This window comes from Falco punctatus, assembly GCF_963210335.1.
Source record: "Falco punctatus genome assembly, chromosome: Z".
Taxonomy (NCBI): Eukaryota; Metazoa; Chordata; class Aves; order Falconiformes; family Falconidae; genus Falco; species Falco punctatus.
The window spans coordinates 75,704,189-75,721,726 of NC_137586.1; the positions used below are offsets into that span (position 1 = coordinate 75,704,189).

The window sequence follows — 17,538 nt, forward strand, 5'->3', positions numbered from 1 at the left end:
GCTCTGGCCAGCAGTGGGTCTGTCTTGCAGCTGGCTGGCAGTGGCTCTGCCCAGCATCGGGGAAGCTTCTAGTGTCTTCTCACAGATGCCGCCCCCACAGCCCTGCTGCTGCCAGAACCTTGCCACATAAAGCCAATACACTCACTGTAATAGAAACACCACAGGGTCCTCACACAATCACAGATGCCTAGTTCTGCACAGGTGTATGTTGGTGTGAGGGAAAAGAGAGGAAGAGAGGAAAATCCAGTAAAAAGTTCTGTGAAGCACCATCAGCATCGCTGGTAGACATTGCCATGAGTGGATTTTCTGCCTTACCATTTCTCATGGAAAAGCAAGGATGAGAGGAAAGGCTGCTGTTGCAACTATATGGCTCACCCTGCTGAGGCAGCCTTGCTGACCTTAACTAGTGGAGATTACTTACAACACTTGGTGGAAATTTTTGCCTATGTGTTTTCTTTTTTCTTAGTACATAAGCTTTCAAGCATGATAACATTGTTACACAGGGACTGAGCCAAGAGTTTGGGTGAAAGGCAGAAACACGATTCTCTGAAGGAGCTCCCAAACTTGGACTCATGCTTGGGAGAGGTCAGGGGAGGGCATTTTTACTTGCATTTGCCCTAGAAAAGGGAAGACTGAGAAAGTGAATGCCTTCACCAGCAGTAGGTTTCTTCTTACACAAGGGGTGGCTTGTGCGGATACATATCAAGGCATATTATTTTGCAACAGTTGCAAATAAAAGCCAAGGCTGTTTTTCTGAACAGTCTTTTTTACAAGGAGGTATAATGTTTTGTGAGTGAGCAGATATTCCTATGGAATAGTATTTAGAATGTTACTAGTAATTTATTTCTTCCAGCTAAGAGCAGTTCCAGATGCTCCTTTATATTTCCCACCCTGAACATGGTGTCCAGATCTATTTCTGTAAAAAAAGCTAAAAGCAGCAATTTGTGTTTGAGGAAAGGTCTTGGGGAATTATTCTTTTGGTGGGAAAAACCATAATTCCTACAGAAGTAATCAGAAGGGTGACCAAATTAATGTCCTTTATGAAGGTGTTGTGGTTTAACTCCAGCCAGCAGCTGAGTACCACACAGTTACTTGCTTCCCCCTCCTCCCCAGCCCAAGTGATGCACAGTACAGTTGCTCACCACCCACTGACTGATGCACAGTCAGTCCCACAGCAACTGGCAGTGACTGGCCAACTTCCACCCGTTCATATACTGGCCATGATGTTCTGCAGTATGGAATATTCCTTTGGCTAGTTCCGGTCACCTGTCCTGGCTGTCTCCCCTTGCAGATTCTTGTGCACCTCCTCGTTGGCAGAGCATGGGAAATTCCACAGGCTCTTGAATTAGGGTAAGCACCATTTTGCAACAACTAAACATCAGTGTGTTAAACATTATTCTCATACTGAATCCAAAACATAGCATTGTACTGGCTACTGGCAAGAAAATTAACTCTATCCCAGCCAAAACCAGGACAGAAGGACATAATGAAATGCCTTTTAGCTAAGAATACAACCTCTTCACAAAAAAGGGAACACACACTTATTTCTCTTAAGTACCAAATGAAGTTCCTTGACATTAATTCACCCCAGCTAGCTGTTCACACCTGAAAAAAATCACACAGAGAAGAGCATTTCATTTCTTGGCTTGTCTGCCACTACCAACCCATTGCAGCATCCTATTCACCAGTAGACTTTTATTGCAATGAATTTTTGATTTTTTGTTTTGAGCTTTTAGTTTATTAGGTGCTTTTGGGACCTAGAATATTCCCCCTCCTCTCCCCTCAAACCCTCAAGTTTGGCTGGTTGTGTTTGGGGACCTGATAGTTGTGCATGGGGACTAGACCCTGCAAACACCAGGACACGGACTGTTTCTTCTCAGACATCCACCTTTGTCTCTGCTTTTTTTAACTCAAAACAATCTCCTCTTATACCTAACATCAGAAATTGTGTATTGCTGTTATTTTTGAAAAGTCCTAGGAAAACAAACGCTGCAACAAGATACTGAAGTATGAAGTGTGTTTAACGGAACAGGGGAACTAGCAAATTTTAAACTTTACCTTGTAGTACAAATGAGCCCTATCAAACACAGTATATTTAAGAAACTCATTACTGTTAGACATAATACAGTCAACAAAGACTGCACTCTACCTCATCACAAAATTAGTTTTGTTGCAGTTGTACCAGCAGAAGAGAAATTTGCTAAGATTATTTGCCTATAGAGTGACCTTATGTGTTATTATGCCTGTATGTATAGCACAAACACAACATGTTCAGCTGCAAACACCATATTGGCAAAAGGCAGCTAAAGTTAATGAGTTGCTGGAGTTACATATGTATTGAGATAGGGAGTCCTTTCAGGACTTTAATGTTTCCCATCCTTTTAAATTACTTATTTTCCTGTGTCCGTGACAGGTTATCATTTCTGCAAATGAGACCAGACAGTTCTAATTGCAAAACTATGAAGCAGTGACAAATAATTAAATAAAAAATACACCTGGGAACAAATCTGCTTCAAAATGGGAACATACAAGCAGATAGCTGTGCTTTTGGGGGCCTGATCACAACTACAAAATAGAGTTTAAGTGTTAGATTTCTTGTCTGCTGAAGTCAAGGATACATTTTTCATTTCAGTTGATTTTAAATCAGTCTCTAAATGAGGAAAATTCTACTGCCCCAAGCATTCTTTTTCCAACAGACAAACAAGTGCAAATTCATTACCATCACAGAAGCAGGTAAGCACAATTTGTGCAACAGCTACACGTAGGTGCAGACTAAGTTCTTGAAGATCATGTCCACAACATCAGACACTGTTGCAGGTAAGCCTGTCAGCCTGGAAAAGTATAATTTCAAATTCAATCTAAAATCAAATGATTGCTTTCCCTCTTCAGCCTTCATCACACCTCTCCCCAAAACGTGCATTTCTGTTAAGTGTCTCTATAAGTACTGCCAGCAAGAGTGGCTCTCTCACCTGGTCCTGGTGCGAGCCTGGCTGGTTTGTATTTGATAAGTCTGTCCAATAATAATATTGACAAGAGTATTAGTAGTATTAGAAATAATAATAATAATGACAAATGATTCGTCACTTGAATCTTGTTCCTGTCTCCTGTCAAATACGCATAAATACCATGGCAGAAATCAGCTTCAGTGGAGGGAAAACACAAAAGGGGACACTGCAAATTGAACACGGTAGTTACAAGCCAACCTCTCTGAGAAAGAGATCACTGTCATGTGAGCTGCCACATGCCCAGCAATGTACCATAACAAGCAATAGCAACACTGGGTCTTTCTCACACCCACAGAAAAGTTTATTTAGCCACTTTATGCCTGATACCATTTAATCTTTTGAAAACATACAAGACAGAAAAGGACCTGACAGGATGGTAAATTTAATAAAAAAATCTGATCTCCCATCATGTGTATTTGTAATCCTCCAAGCACAAAAAGGCTGTGGTTCATGTTAGTCATATTAGCCATTACAATGACAGTTATCTTGAGATGTTTTAAAGATTATGGTAGGATACAAGCTGCTGTAGCCTTGCTATTTTGGCTGTCTGCCACGAAATGTAACATCGTGCTTAATAACAATTTACTACTTTATGCAGATTCTTATTTCTCTAATTCATTTCTATAGCAAGGCAGCTGCTCCTGGGGGTAGCTCTAGGGAGCTTACCCACTGTTTACTTAGGTAGAAAGGAAGAGAAACAGTTTGGTGTCTTCATGTCCCCTGGCTTAAATGTCAAAAACATTTTAAAAAAAATAATCATATGACCTACTGGAAGTACTGAAATCTTCCAAATTGGGTTCAAAGTTATTATTTATTTGTATGACAGCAACAATTCTGAGCTCTGGAAATTTCTATTTTTGGCCTAGACCCATTGCAAAAACACTGAATGAAAAGGTAGTTTGACTTCAGGCATGTCCATGACTTTCATTCATGACAGTCAGCCCATGAGACATTAAAAAATAGTTAATCCAAGAGTAATAAAACACAGCCTTTCATTATTCAATGGCTTTGTGGAAACAAAATGAATGTGTTGGTAAAGTGCCTGTCTTTGTCTTAGGCCTTTGTTTCCATCCTGTGAAGACGCTGTGTCCTACCCCACAAAATTGGATGCTCTTCTCCCGTGAGAGAAGTGATGGTGCAAATCCTGTCAGCCTCCCCACACATATCATCTGTCCCTATGGAGAAGCAGATTGGATCTTCATGCTCAGATCAGAGTCCTTTGTGATAAATAACTGTTTTTAAGACTTAAGGCAAAAAATTGTAACATGTAATTTTCATCTCCCCCCTCTTCAACACTACATCTTTTTTTCTGATTGACATTTTTACAGTAGTAGAAAATTATGCTTTTTTGGGAGGCCATGATTGTGAAGTGAGAAGTGATCTCTTAGAGGAGCTACGGGCAGTATTTCAGAGGGCTCTGAATATTGCTAACATAACCTTGCCTTGGCCTCTCTGTTTCCCGTAGAAGTGGCAGGGAGAGAGTGCAGATGACTGTGTTGATGCATGTGTCGTGACTTGTGTTGTTGGGCAGGGAGGCTGCTGTGCTCTGAACAAAATGGAGCGTTCCAGCCTGCCAGGGTTCATTCCTCAATGCAAGGAGCTGCTAGGATCAAGGCTGGAGCTGAGGTAAATACCCTGCAATCCACCAGGACTAGAAGGGTTACATAAATGTGATATGCCATAAACCATTACCCTGTCATGTGATATGCCCAGGTCTGAACAGTCATCTTACTGGTGTTGCAGAAATGGCTCTGAAGGAAAAAACAGTAGCAAAACTGTCCTTTGTTACCTTTGCCCCCTGTCCTTCACCCTCTTTGCTGGGGCAAGCTACTTGTTTTCGTGGGCTACTGAGATAAGAGGCTTCATTTTCTTTTGGAGTTTTATGTCCCAGAACAGCATTTCTTTTATCTGGCCAGGTTTTGGTTTTTTTTTGCAAAGAAAACATTGATTATAGGCACAATAAGTGCATAAGTTTTTCTACCGTTTCATGAGTTTGTGGGATAAATGAGACTCCATTTCGAATTACAGCTGTTTCAGGCATTAGCATCTTATGGCTGTGCTCCTTGTTCAGTCACACCATCACACTGGGGAAATACTTAGCTGTCCTGTTAGGATGGTTTTATTTATCCTATTTCACTACCAGAACAAGTACAACTGCAAAAGATTGTGTATGATTGATCTGAGATACAATATGATTACAGCTACTCTACTATATCTAAATAAAAAAAAAATAAGTCACTTTAAAACTAGCAACAGCAAAAAAGCAGTAACACACAAACAACACAACAGCAGAAGATTTCTAAATATTTTTTTTTGGTTTTTTTAGGTCCCCAGAAAGTAAGAGGGATATTGGATCTTTAGTGAAAAAGCAAAAACAAATACTTATGATGGTAATCAGTAGCTTGATAGAACAAAAATTTTCTCTTAAAAATCATCTGTTTTCTACCTATTAACTTCTACAAGCAAGACCTCTTGGGAGAGGCAATAGTGCATCGGTGAGATACCTCCAACAACAATTTCATCTATCTAAGTTCTTTCCTATAATAAATAGGTATAAGTTTTGGTAAAGTTTAACTACTTTGCGGGGTAAATCTTTGAGCTGAAGATCTTTGTGGGATATCTGTTATTATAAATGAGAAATTGCTTTATTTCATTCACATGAACAATGCCTTGAGGGTGAGTGAATATCACTGTGGAAGTCAAACTCCTTATGTCAGCATTTTTTTATTTACATACAGCTTACATTCCTCTTTTCTTTTTCCACGCAGAAACCAAAAACGTGCAACTTCACCCTTAAAAACATACAGAGAAAATATTTTCCTATAAGATATGGCAGGACCAGAGTAAAAGAATGGTTTGCATGCAAATAACATTTTCAGAGTAAACTCTTTTCATTGTGTGGTTTGGTTTTTTTTTTGTGTGTCAAGCTTCTTTCCTTATTCCGTGCTGCTGTTTAGGTGAAAGCATATAATTAAATTCCATTTTTTTTAACCATACGGTGCACTTAGATGGGCTACCTTTCCTAAAATGAAGGGAAGATGGGAACATTTATCAATACCTTACATAATGGATTCTTAGCAGGCATAAGCAGTGAATGATAGCTTTAGGCAAACTTTTTGTTTTCTTTATGCCTAAGATTCCCCGTCCCACTTTTTATTTTCCTTTTAGCAGGACAACAGTTTTTGGATTCCTGTGCTGGGTCTACTCCAGAGAAATGTGAAAGATTAACTTTTCCCCTATCTGTTGCCCAGCCTTATCTGTTAAATGAAAGCTGTTTCTTTATGTGCCAACAGCATCTACATTTGAATTTATGCTTCTGGCCATGTTCAACCCTTGTCTCCACAGTAACGTTTAATTATATGTCTGAATGTCAGATGCTCACAGCCAGATCTGTTAATTGCAGCAGTTTAACAACAGAATGCAGAACAAGTGGCATGAAAAACTTACATGTCTTTTGCACCAAAACAACTCTTTATGCTCCAGTGATGCTATAGTGTGACCAACCTGTTGCTGGTCTTCCTGGACTGGCTGTGGGATTCTGGCAAGTTGTATATTACCCAGGTTAGGAGGCATCAGTCCTTTTTACCTCCATTTTTGTCTTGACGGTGCCACTGATTCATGAAGTTGCAGAAGAACAAAAAAAAAAATAAAAAAAAAAATCACATAAGACCTGATTCAGAGTCTGCCAAAGCTGCTGAAGTATGTTCATTCATTTAACTGGAACTGGTTCACATCTGCAACATATTCCAGTGTCCTAAAGTAGGTGGGGAAGATAGAAAGATCTAGACCCACCTTGCCACTCTAGCCCTGTTGACTGCACTGCAAGGAGCAGGAATTAAACACATCCCTCAATAAGGATTAATTCATAAAATTCTCCTTTTTCTAGTTCAATCTTTATATGACATAGTTTACCTCACTCATTTTAAAATAGCACATTAATTTTCTTATTGTAAAAAGGGGGCAGGTTATCTAACATGAAATTTGATACAAAGACATTACCAGAAGGGTATGTATCATGAAACCTTCTTCTACATCTTCAGCGTGTAGACAAATGTATATAACAAGACAAAGATTATTTACTTCCTAGCATTCTTCAGGTACAAAATGTAAGAGTCACAGGAGATGCAAGTTTTACCTTTCCACTTTAGTTCGAAGGCCAGATCTAAGTGTCTACCAGCGATGTAGATTAGTGTGTTATTTTCCTGTCATCATATGAAGCATACTCTTTTACAAGTAACATAAATTGATTACTTTTTGTTATTTTTTGCCAGCTCCAAAATCTCTCTCTTAAGACTCACCCAAGATTTTTCTGCTTCCTGCTGCTGGTAACACAGGTTTTGAAAGGCAAACAGCAGCCTCATTGGCATCCTTTGCCTTTACTCACCCTGTGAAAGGTATCCCTGATAAGAAATGAGGAGAAAAATTATCTTGAGAATGTGGGAGAAAACATAGGAGTTTATATGTTCTGTTCCAGTTGTGTACAACTTTGCAAGAATAATGTAAGTGAAAAGTAGTAATAAATCATTGTCATTCACAGCATTCCTGTCATTTATTGAACTAGGTACTCTTACAGGGTCTCCTGGAGAGTGCTGAGAAAGGCATATGCGACGAGCGAGGGGAAGCAAGCGGCCGACTCAATGTGAGTGATAAAGCAAGCTTCAATTTATTACGGCGCGATTATGTCTTATATACAGTTCCAGTTAATTATGCCTACAAGTCATCTGCTGATTGGCTAAGCTCTAAAGGGTTACATGTTCATACGTCCTCCTACTTGTGGTTTCTGCGGATAGCTAGCTACATATATTTTTTTCTCTCTTGTCTACGCGAATTCCTCAAAGTTATTTACAACATTAGGCACAAGGTCAGTGTTTTTCTCAGCTTCCTTATCAGCATGCCTCAGCACAGCTGCAAGGCCTGCTTCAGCTAACTTACGCTAACTTTGTTTCACAAAGATCTTTAAGGGAGTCATGGCCGTGATCACACAGCCGTTCTGCAACAGGCATATTCTTCTGCACCCAGCTTTTCAAGCAGAACTATATGTGAGGTCCATAAAAACTTGAGTGTGGATGGCAAACCAGCCTCTCTTTGGCAAACTGGTAAAGGACCATACCTGTGAGACCAGAGTTTGCTTCCAAGCAGTGTGGCTGTATTGGTTTTTCAAACAGGCCTACAGAAAGAATGCACTGATTAAAGCAGTGTGTGCAGGTGGCTCACACAGGCACGCGGTCTGGCTGTGAAGACTGGAGAGGGATGTGCAGACCTCTGCACGCAGTCTCCATTTGGTACCATCTATTAACCATAGTCTTCCCTGTGAGGAACTCACCAGCAGACAAGACTCCCAGCCTTGTGTACAGCCGTCCTGCCGCTTCTTTTTCCACACCTGTCCATAAGAACTGGAAAAGAAACTGCCGCTGTGCCAGCAGCAAGGTGGGAGCAGTGTATGGGGATAAGGGCAGGGACAAGCTGCTGCTACTGACAATCATTTGCTGAGTTGTGAGCATGGTTCAGACAGAAGATTCGTGTTTTCCCAAAGCCCAGGGCAAATGGAGAGCTTGTGCTAGGTCCTGTGGTGGCCTTCCACAAACTGCAGGAAAAAATACCAGCAGAAGCTTCTCTACCCAAAGTTAGAGACAAAGGGTATGATACTTGACTCCTGAAATCTCCTGGGGAAAAGTTATATTCTTGTCATGTGGGCAGAGGGTGGCACTTTGGAATGTAAATTTCCAAATATTTAAGCAAATCTATTGGGGCAATAAACCTTTGAATTAACAAAAGGAAAATACAGAGGGAAAAAAACTTGGAAGGATATTGTTAAAGTAAAACAGTGGCATGACTTGGAAAACTGAAAAAAATGTATAAATATTTAGATTGAGGTTTTTTTTTCTATTTATTTGTTTTGATATTTTTAGTGTTTCTGTTCAATGAACTGAAAGGTCAGATTTCATAAAGCACTTTCCTAAGCACTGCCTGCCTCTGATCACATGGCTGTTTGATGATGTTTCACTTTTACTTGAACAGACTCATGTATCCTTCCACCTTGATCTTAAGGATGTGGGAAAAGAGGTTAGACATTTCTTTTAATGTCTGAGCCCCAGTCTGTCTTCATTGGTGCAAAATTTTTTTGCAAATTGCTTGGCACATTTAGGTGCAGGGTCTGTCCCTCTGTCTGGTTTCTCTGTCAGCCCATGATGCCTGTGTCATGGGACACAGTGATGATCTATACGTTCAAGTGGTGTCTGTGATTCATCAGGTGGGATGAACAAGTCATGAAGTTTTCATTGCTTTTGAGGATTTGCCATTGTAGCAACTAAGTGTGAATCAGTTCTTTCTTCTGTAGACATGAAGCTGTGGTAGTAGTTGCTAAGCTCAAGTCCATATGATTTAGAAGAAAAAAATATTTCAGGCTAAGCATGGATTGTAGCTGTGAAAAAATCTGAATCACTTGCACAGAGAATATTTGACAATGACTTGCTGAAACTGGAGGAAATTCAAGCAGCAAATTTGGAGCTCTGTTACTACTGAAAAATAGGAAATAATAAATGACTTTCATATTTATTAAAAAAACGCAGAAAAAATACACCTCTACATGATGTCTTATTTTCGCTTTTTTTCCATTAAAAGATAACAACTTTGGATATTGTGTGTTTGTCTTTCTGCCCATTTATTCAGGGCCTTTGTGGATCTCTGTTCTGGGTTAGGACACTACTAGGATTATTGTGCAGCTCTACCAGTTATTAAATTTACACTGTAGTTTCCATGATAAGACTTAATTTTTAGTTGCTTAAAAATATGGAACTTTTTATGCTGGAAAGTTCTTTGCTATCTGTTGTCAGACTGTGTGCTCAAATTTGGGATTCCCAATGGTCTCCAGTCTTGTTGTTAGGTATATCTGTAAAACCCATTGGTAAGATGCCCCTTCACACTCCAGGAAGGTATTGCAATGTCCTACTGAAATCAGCTCTGTACCTAGTTCTGGCAATGGTGACTGTGAGCAATTTTCATTAACATAATTTGTTGAGGTAAAGCAGTGAGATGAATTTTTTTTCAGTATTTTTCTTGTAGAAAGCAAGAACATTATATATCCAGTTTCACTATGAGTGAAAAATGCATCTATGTAAAGAAAACTGCTTTCTAAATTTTCATGAACTGTATTTTGTCTGGACATTTTATTAATCTCAAAAACACAGCTATTTATTCTCTGAAGAAAAGAAAAATCTTATGAAAACATATGAAGTGATTATGTGATTATAAAATCTTAACTCACAATGCACAAATTTCAGTAGGCCTTCAAATTCACAGAGGCTGACTTTGCAAGCTGTAATAACATTATTTTAGTGTAGGGTCTGAACATAATGAAAAGTTTACAGTAAAATAGATATGATGTGCAATGCAGATTATGACTTCCCTCATTGCACCCTAAAACTTTACTTGCTGTGCTGCTTTATCTGTCAACAGAGCCATTTATATAGAAGTATGGTTAAAAATCGTTTTCTATTTCTACTCTGTTAGTTGTAACTGAATATTTATCCACTATTTTTCTGATCATAAGGCTGATAAATAGATGGAAGAACAGATTTATAAATAACAAAGGACAATAATGAACTAAATTACAATATGACATCGCAGGCACAATTACAGAAAATTCACTGGACTGAGGCAAAAACGTCAAAAGGAATAAGCTTTAAGCAGCCAAATAGCTGATACTAATGAACGCAGCAGAAAGAGCCATTATTTCAACAAAACTATTTGAAATATTGATCAAAATGCTAAACACTATTGATTGAAAGACAACAAATATTTGAAATTCCAAGAGTGTTCTATAGAAACGAAGCTGCTGATTCATTGTGATTTCTACATTTCGGGAAAAAATGATGACACTGCAGTTGTGCTTTACTCATTTCAGAGTGGGACAATCAGGTCTGGTGGAAAGGCTACATTACTTTTGATGGCAGCAACGCTACAACATATTTATATTGCTTCCATCAGTGGGATTCCAGGACACTTTTATTAATGTCATTTCCACATGGCAGTCAAAACTCTAAAAGCAGTACAAGGATTTGAGGGTTTTTCAAAAGTTGTATTTTATAAATGGTTTACAGATGGTTCACAGGTTGAAGGTGAGTGCTAAAGTTTCTGAGCCTTGTAGCATTTGGGCCACTGACTTCAAGCAGAGCCAAAATGCCACTGAGACCATTCAAACACTGTTCTCTGCTGTAACCTGACAGTGATGAATGGACCTGCAACAGACAGACAGTCCTGTCAGGGACAGACTGTTCCATAAGTCAGGATATGTACTACCTTCTTTTCTGGCAGTTAAGGATGTTCCTTCATGTTTCTGTTGTCCCTGCTGGCACTTTTGTCTAAATCAAGCAGCTGTCCCTGTTAGGGGCATCAAGGTGTGAGGTTTGCATTTTGCTTTTTCATAGTGAGGTGTGCAAGTATGTCCCTGCTTCTTCCTTTGCAAGCTTGCAAAGCTCCTCTCAACCTCCCTTGTCTTTTTGTCTTGCTGCTCATCTAACTTCCATTTCTTTTCCAGAGAGAAAACATGACCACACGTCATCTTGGCCACCCAAAATTTCCTGTATGGAGATTACCAAAGTGGCAAGTCCTTATCCACATGCATTTGCTACCTACATTTCTATTCTTGGACCTGGATGGTGGAGAACGTGGAACAGCAAAAACTACCCAAGCATTTTATGTCCTCAGGTTTCTGTAAACTTGGTTGAAAAGTCTGGGAACAGTTTTCTAGCCATATCAATTGCTCATGGTATGCCTCTGTGTACATACAGACATGTATTTACACTGGTGTGAGGTCTGGGTTTGCTTTTTTTCCTTTCTGTTTATTATTATTATTATTGTTGTTGTGATGATGATGATGATGATGATGATGATGATGATGACGACGATTGATTGATTGATTGTTTAAATCTCTCCCTAGTCTTTTCCTTTTTGTCCTGATTTTTGCTGGGATAGAGTTAATTTTCTTCTTGGTGGCTAGTGCAGTGCTGTGCTTTGGATCTGGTGTGGGGACAGTGTGGTCAGGGCACTTTTCAGTTTCTCAGTCCCTGCCAGCGAGAGGGCTGGAGGAGCATGGGAAATTGGGAGGGGACACAGCCAGGGCAGCTCATCTGAACCAGCCAGAGAGGTGTTCCAGACCAAGGCACATCATGCTTGGTATATACACTGAGGGGTTGCTCAGGGGCTGGCTGGGCATTGGTCAGCAGGGGATGAGCAGCTGTACTGTGCAGCACTAGGTTTCTTTTCTCCCTTCTGTTTGGACTCCTTTCTTCTCCCCTTCTCCCTCCTTTTCATTGTAACTGTTGTTATCATTACCGTTATTCTTTTTTTTTTAAAAATACTTCCAATTGTTACATTGATCTTATCTCAGCTCCTGAGTTTTACATTCCTTTCTGGTTCTCCTCCCCACCCCTCTGGGTGAGGGGGGACTGAGCAAGTGGCTGTGTGGTGCTTAATTACCAGCTGGGGTTAAACCATGACACTTTCTAAAACCAGATTTTCAGCTGATGGAAAAAAATCAGTGGGAGTTTACCAGTTAACAGCACCAAAGCATAATTCCTTTCTTTTAAAATCCAGAATAATACCTCTCAGGTTTTTTTCTTATTTTCCTCTGCATTTTAGCAGAAGTCTTTCTAAATAATATATTATGCTTTTACAGGACTCAAGTGTGCTGAAAAAATGCTATTAGGGTTGGAGAAAACACCCTGTTCATTCACCTATCCATCCATCCATCCATCCGTCTGTCCACCCGTCTAATCACTCACCCTATTTTTAGGTCTTCAGTTATGACTGTGAGGATGCACTGTTGCTCGGAAGTGGCTTACCAGCAAAAGGCTGAAAGAGAAGTCAGTTAAATCAGCCAACAAAACTTGCATTTTGCACTGAATTAGCCACTGTTCTTCTGTGTCTTGGTATCTTCATAGACAAGCAGCAAACGTGACTTGTTTGTCACACAGCTCTCATGCCTGTGAAACAGTAATGCTATAAACGTATCGTAATGCGCATTGTGAGAGGTACCACATGAGGTCTGATGGCATGGAACAAGGGACAAGGACAGTGCATCATCCCTAAGCAACCTTGACCCCCAGGGGATCACAGATCAATGTGAGCTCGTCCCCTGCTGGCTTTGCTGTGTTACAGGGACTTACGCAAGCATGAGCTGGGAACATCACGATATTGACAGTGACCTCTGCCTCAGGAGGAAAGGCATACCATGCTTGCAGGCAGGCAGGTAGAGCAGAACCTTTGCTATGTGGAAGAGGTCTTATACACAATGTAAAGCCATCAAGGACTCTAAATTTATGAGCAATTCAGGTAAGCATTTCTTCTTGTAGGCCTCTGATTTGCCTCAATTTTTAGAAGATATTTTTTCTCTCAGGCTTCTGGAAACCAGCCACAGTCTCTCCTCATTTTCCATCACTTGTATTTGCTACCGTGGTGGCTGCTGTTACATTCTGGTGTTTCTGCACGCTGAGTAGCCTGAAGTTCTCCCTCTTAAGCTGATTGCTGTGGCTGCAAGTGCCACTCTGCAGGGTGGGTTTCCAGGACTCATTAAAGAGATTACATTTACACTGGTAGTTTATCCTGTAAACACACTTTACCTCTGAGACTGTATTTGCCAGTTGCTGCTCTGCCTTGCAGCATGAGGTAAGATGGCATGGATTTGGTGGTACAGGAGCTTGCAGTGTTTCTCTTCTTTTTGAGTTTGCCTTTTGACATTTCTTTTTTTCTGTGTGCTTTTTAAATGTTCACGTGACAAAGAAATCCCTACCTTTTCTTTCCTCCCTCTCTGCCTTCGAAAATATATCTGCATTAAGTACAGTTAAGGTATGAGTGACTCCCCCAAGAGAGAAATGTGTCTTTAAGAATGTTGCTAAAATGCATGGGCAGTACAAATACCAGGTGAGATGCAAGGAACTATGGTTCATGATAATTTCATTAATCTCCCTCACACAGGGGTTTACTATGGCTGCTCCAGGTAGAAGGTAGAAAGACAGTGTTGGCTAAAAGTTCGTCATTTATGTCCACTATAAAGGATATCCAGGAAAAAAACCCAGTGACCTACAATGGATGAACTGTGTGTTGCAACAACTGAACTTCTAAATCTGTGTTTAAAGGAACTCATAGGGTTGTTTTTTAGCTCTGGTTCAGGGAGTTGAGCCCAGAAATGAGCATTACTATCACTTGTCTGACCTGCAGAATAAGACAAGCCGTATATCCTTTTCTAATAATATCTGCCCTGAACGCATAAACTGTATGTAAGCCACTCCAGCTTTTAATTCGGAGTATAGCAAGTCAGAGATCTGGAGGTTCCATAGCATCCTTAGGTAAGATCAGGACTTAGTGTTCTGCAATGGTAAACTCATTGAAGGACATCACACATCTTTAAATTAGGTACCTGTTTGGGTATTGATTGGACTTAAGCCTTTAAAAAGAGCCTTAGAGGTTTCAAGGGGCTATGTCTTATTTCATCTAGTTTCATTTGTTCATCACTATCATGGTATGGCCTTAGAGGAGAAAGATGACATGTACATTGAGGACTTTGAGGACTTTGGGTTGAAACTGTCTATCCATGTGAAGCAGAGAGCAATGAGGCAATGCTGGTTGCAGCCAGTCCATATTTCAGAGAAGCAGGTCCCTTGATGACGTGAATCAGACACAGCTTTTTGTACAAGCCTTACAGAAACTGTTTTGGCTTTCTGAGCTCACTCCCATTCCAAATCGTAAAAGAGCACGAAAAGCTGCATCACCTGTTTCCCCCTGTTGTGCCGGTGCAGAATGTCACCTCTGTCTCTGCTGGGCTGCACAACTGGCAACCTGCCTGTCCTCAGCCATCCAAATGCTGGGTGAGGTCATAGCATTATCTTCTGTCATGTCCTGGGCTGGGGAAATTTTCCTTGGGTGAAAGCTGAAAAATGTCCTTTGAATACCTATGGCAGGCTACATGCTAGTGCATCTTAGGGTTATCAGAGAAACAATACAGCCAAGAACTATGTAATGTAATTGATGTGAAATAAGACCAGAAGCTAATTCCAGGTTTCAGACCATTAGTTCCCAATTCAGGCAACCTGAGAATTTTTACTAGCTTAATATTGTTTGGTTCTTGCCCTGGTTTCTATTGGGACAGAATTAATCTTCCTAGTAGTTGGTACAGTGCTGTGTTTTGGATTTAGTATAACAATGTTGATAACACACAGATGTTTTAGTTGTTGCCAAGTAGTGTTTATACTAAGCCAAGGAGTTTTCAATTTCTCAGGCCCTGCCAGCGAGAGGGCTGGAGGGGCACGGGAAACTGGAAGGGGACACAGCCAGGACAGGTGACCCAAACTAGCCAAAGGGATATTCCATACCATGGGATGTCATGCTGAGTTTATAAACTAGGGGAAGCTGGCCAGGGAGGGCAGGATTGCTGCTGGGGGACTGGCTGGGCATCAGTCAGTGGGCAGTGAGCAATGAGCAATTATATTGTGCAACACTTGTTTTGTTTTCCTTGGGTTTTATTTCTCTTTTTCTTTTTTCATCTCCCTTTCCATTACTACTACTACTACTACTATATTATTATTATTATTATTATTATTGTTGTTGTTGTTGTTATTGCTATTGCTACTGCTATTGTTATACTTTATTTTAATTATTAAACTGACCTCAGTCCACATGGTTTAGCCCTTTTTCCCTCTGATTCTCCTCCCCATCCCATTAAGGGAGCAGGGGGAGCAAGTGAACAGGTGTGTGGTATTTAGCTGCTGGCTGGGGTTAAACCACGTCCTGCTTGGGCTGCTACAGAAGGTTCTTTCAGCAGTATATGGTGTGAGGGTTTTTGGTGAACTCTGTTGCCAGGTCTTTGAAAACTGGTTTTGGTGCTAACAAAGGGGAAAAAAAAAACTCATCATGTTCCTAAAATTCAGCTGCCTGTTTGGAAATTTAGCATTTAAGTGCCCACTATTAAATAATATAACAATAATACTTGTATAAATATATGTAATATAAATAAGGACCCTGTAAGTCCAGCATTTTGCTAGTTCATGTGTCTGTTGATCCAGATGTTTCAAAGGCTTGAGGAGACAAATTTAGCCTCAGATACTATCTGCTGCAATATTTGCTCTTATCTTGTGTGTCCTGTTTTATTACCTCAACACAAAATGTATCCCTTCTTTTTCTCTGCTGTCAATCTGTATTTGAGATTCTGTGACACTGTGATCTTTTATTTTCCTGCAGTGGTTTTCTTCTTTCCCATTTCTCTGTGTTCTAAGCCTTCAGTGGGCTGAGGTATTGAAAATGCACCTCTGCAGTCTGGACTTTTAAGAATTTTTGGCATAGGTTCCCAGGATACTGAGGCACAGTCCAAGAGGGTGTGATTGGAAAGATGGCAATTATGACAGGTTATTCACACCAGGGACCAAGGAGACCATGTTGCATCCCAAGTACAAAACTGATACACATTGAATTACCTGAAAATTTTTGTTGTGTTTCAAACCAATTTAGCTGCTAGCAATTCTGGGAAAGGATACAGAAGGCAACACATTTTGTGAAAAATATATCTACTGCTTGTTCAGACCTCCTGGGAATTCAAAGTATTGACTGGGAACGAGGCAGTGGAGAGAGGATTATTTAGTCTGTATTTGGACAAAGCCAGAACTGTGCTTTTGATGAAGGTCTTTTTTGTGATGCAGTCATGAGTGGCTTGAGATCATAAATCCTGTATAAATCACAAGATGACCATATAATCCTTTTCATTCTTACAGGGCTCTGTGGTAAACCTTTATATTTGGAGCATATCACAGCTCACAAGCAAAGATGTCACTGTACAAATTAAATTTACTCATATTCTCTAAAGGAGATATTAATTCACCAGTGATTATCTAATCTTTATTCTCAACTCAAATCTGTGTGTCTTGTTTCCAGTTTCTTTTTATTCTTTTCTCTTTGTAGAAACAGGTATTCCTAACCAACTTCTATCTGTCCTCCCACTTCTGTTTTAAATCCATTACAATAATTTGATCTGTAAATCTAATCCAAAACCTGCTGAAGTGAATGGAAAAGATTTTTTATGTAATTTTCTTATTCCTGAGTGTGATGCTTTAACCCTTATTTTGGAAAAACAAATAAAGAAAAAATAAAAAAAAAGGAGAGAGAGATAGCTATTGAGATATTTACAAAAAAGGCAAGGATTCTTTACTAAGTATCTGTGGATACATTTTGAATTCATGTAAATTAGTATTATTTTAATAATTTAGATTTTATAAAACTCAGCTGTGGTGAATGATAGCTGTTAGTATATTGCATTCTGCAACATTTTTACCTAGATATTTTATGACATTTCTTTGCACTTTTCTTTCCTGGATTGTTTTGTGTTCTTTCTTTTCAAAGTTAGTATCTTTCTAAAGTGTATCTCAAAGTCACCTTTTCTCCTTTCTATTCTTCTCTACGGTGTATGCAGTTTCCCACAGCTGAAAACAGAAGATGCAACTAGCTGGAACAAATGCAGAATTTTATTTTGATTGGTCTCTTCTTTCTT

General features: G+C 39.8%; 1 long non-coding RNA gene across 1 annotated transcript; it reads left to right on the forward strand.

The window, feature by feature from the left end:
- Positions 1 to 5,575: 5,575 nt before the first annotated feature.
- LOC308056538 lies at positions 5,576 to 12,351 on the forward strand. Its single transcript, XR_013924868.1, has 2 exons — positions 5,576 to 7,603; positions 8,005 to 12,351. It is a non-coding gene; the product is annotated as an uncharacterized lncRNA (long non-coding RNA).
- The last annotated feature ends 5,187 nt before the right edge of the window (positions 12,352 to 17,538 follow it).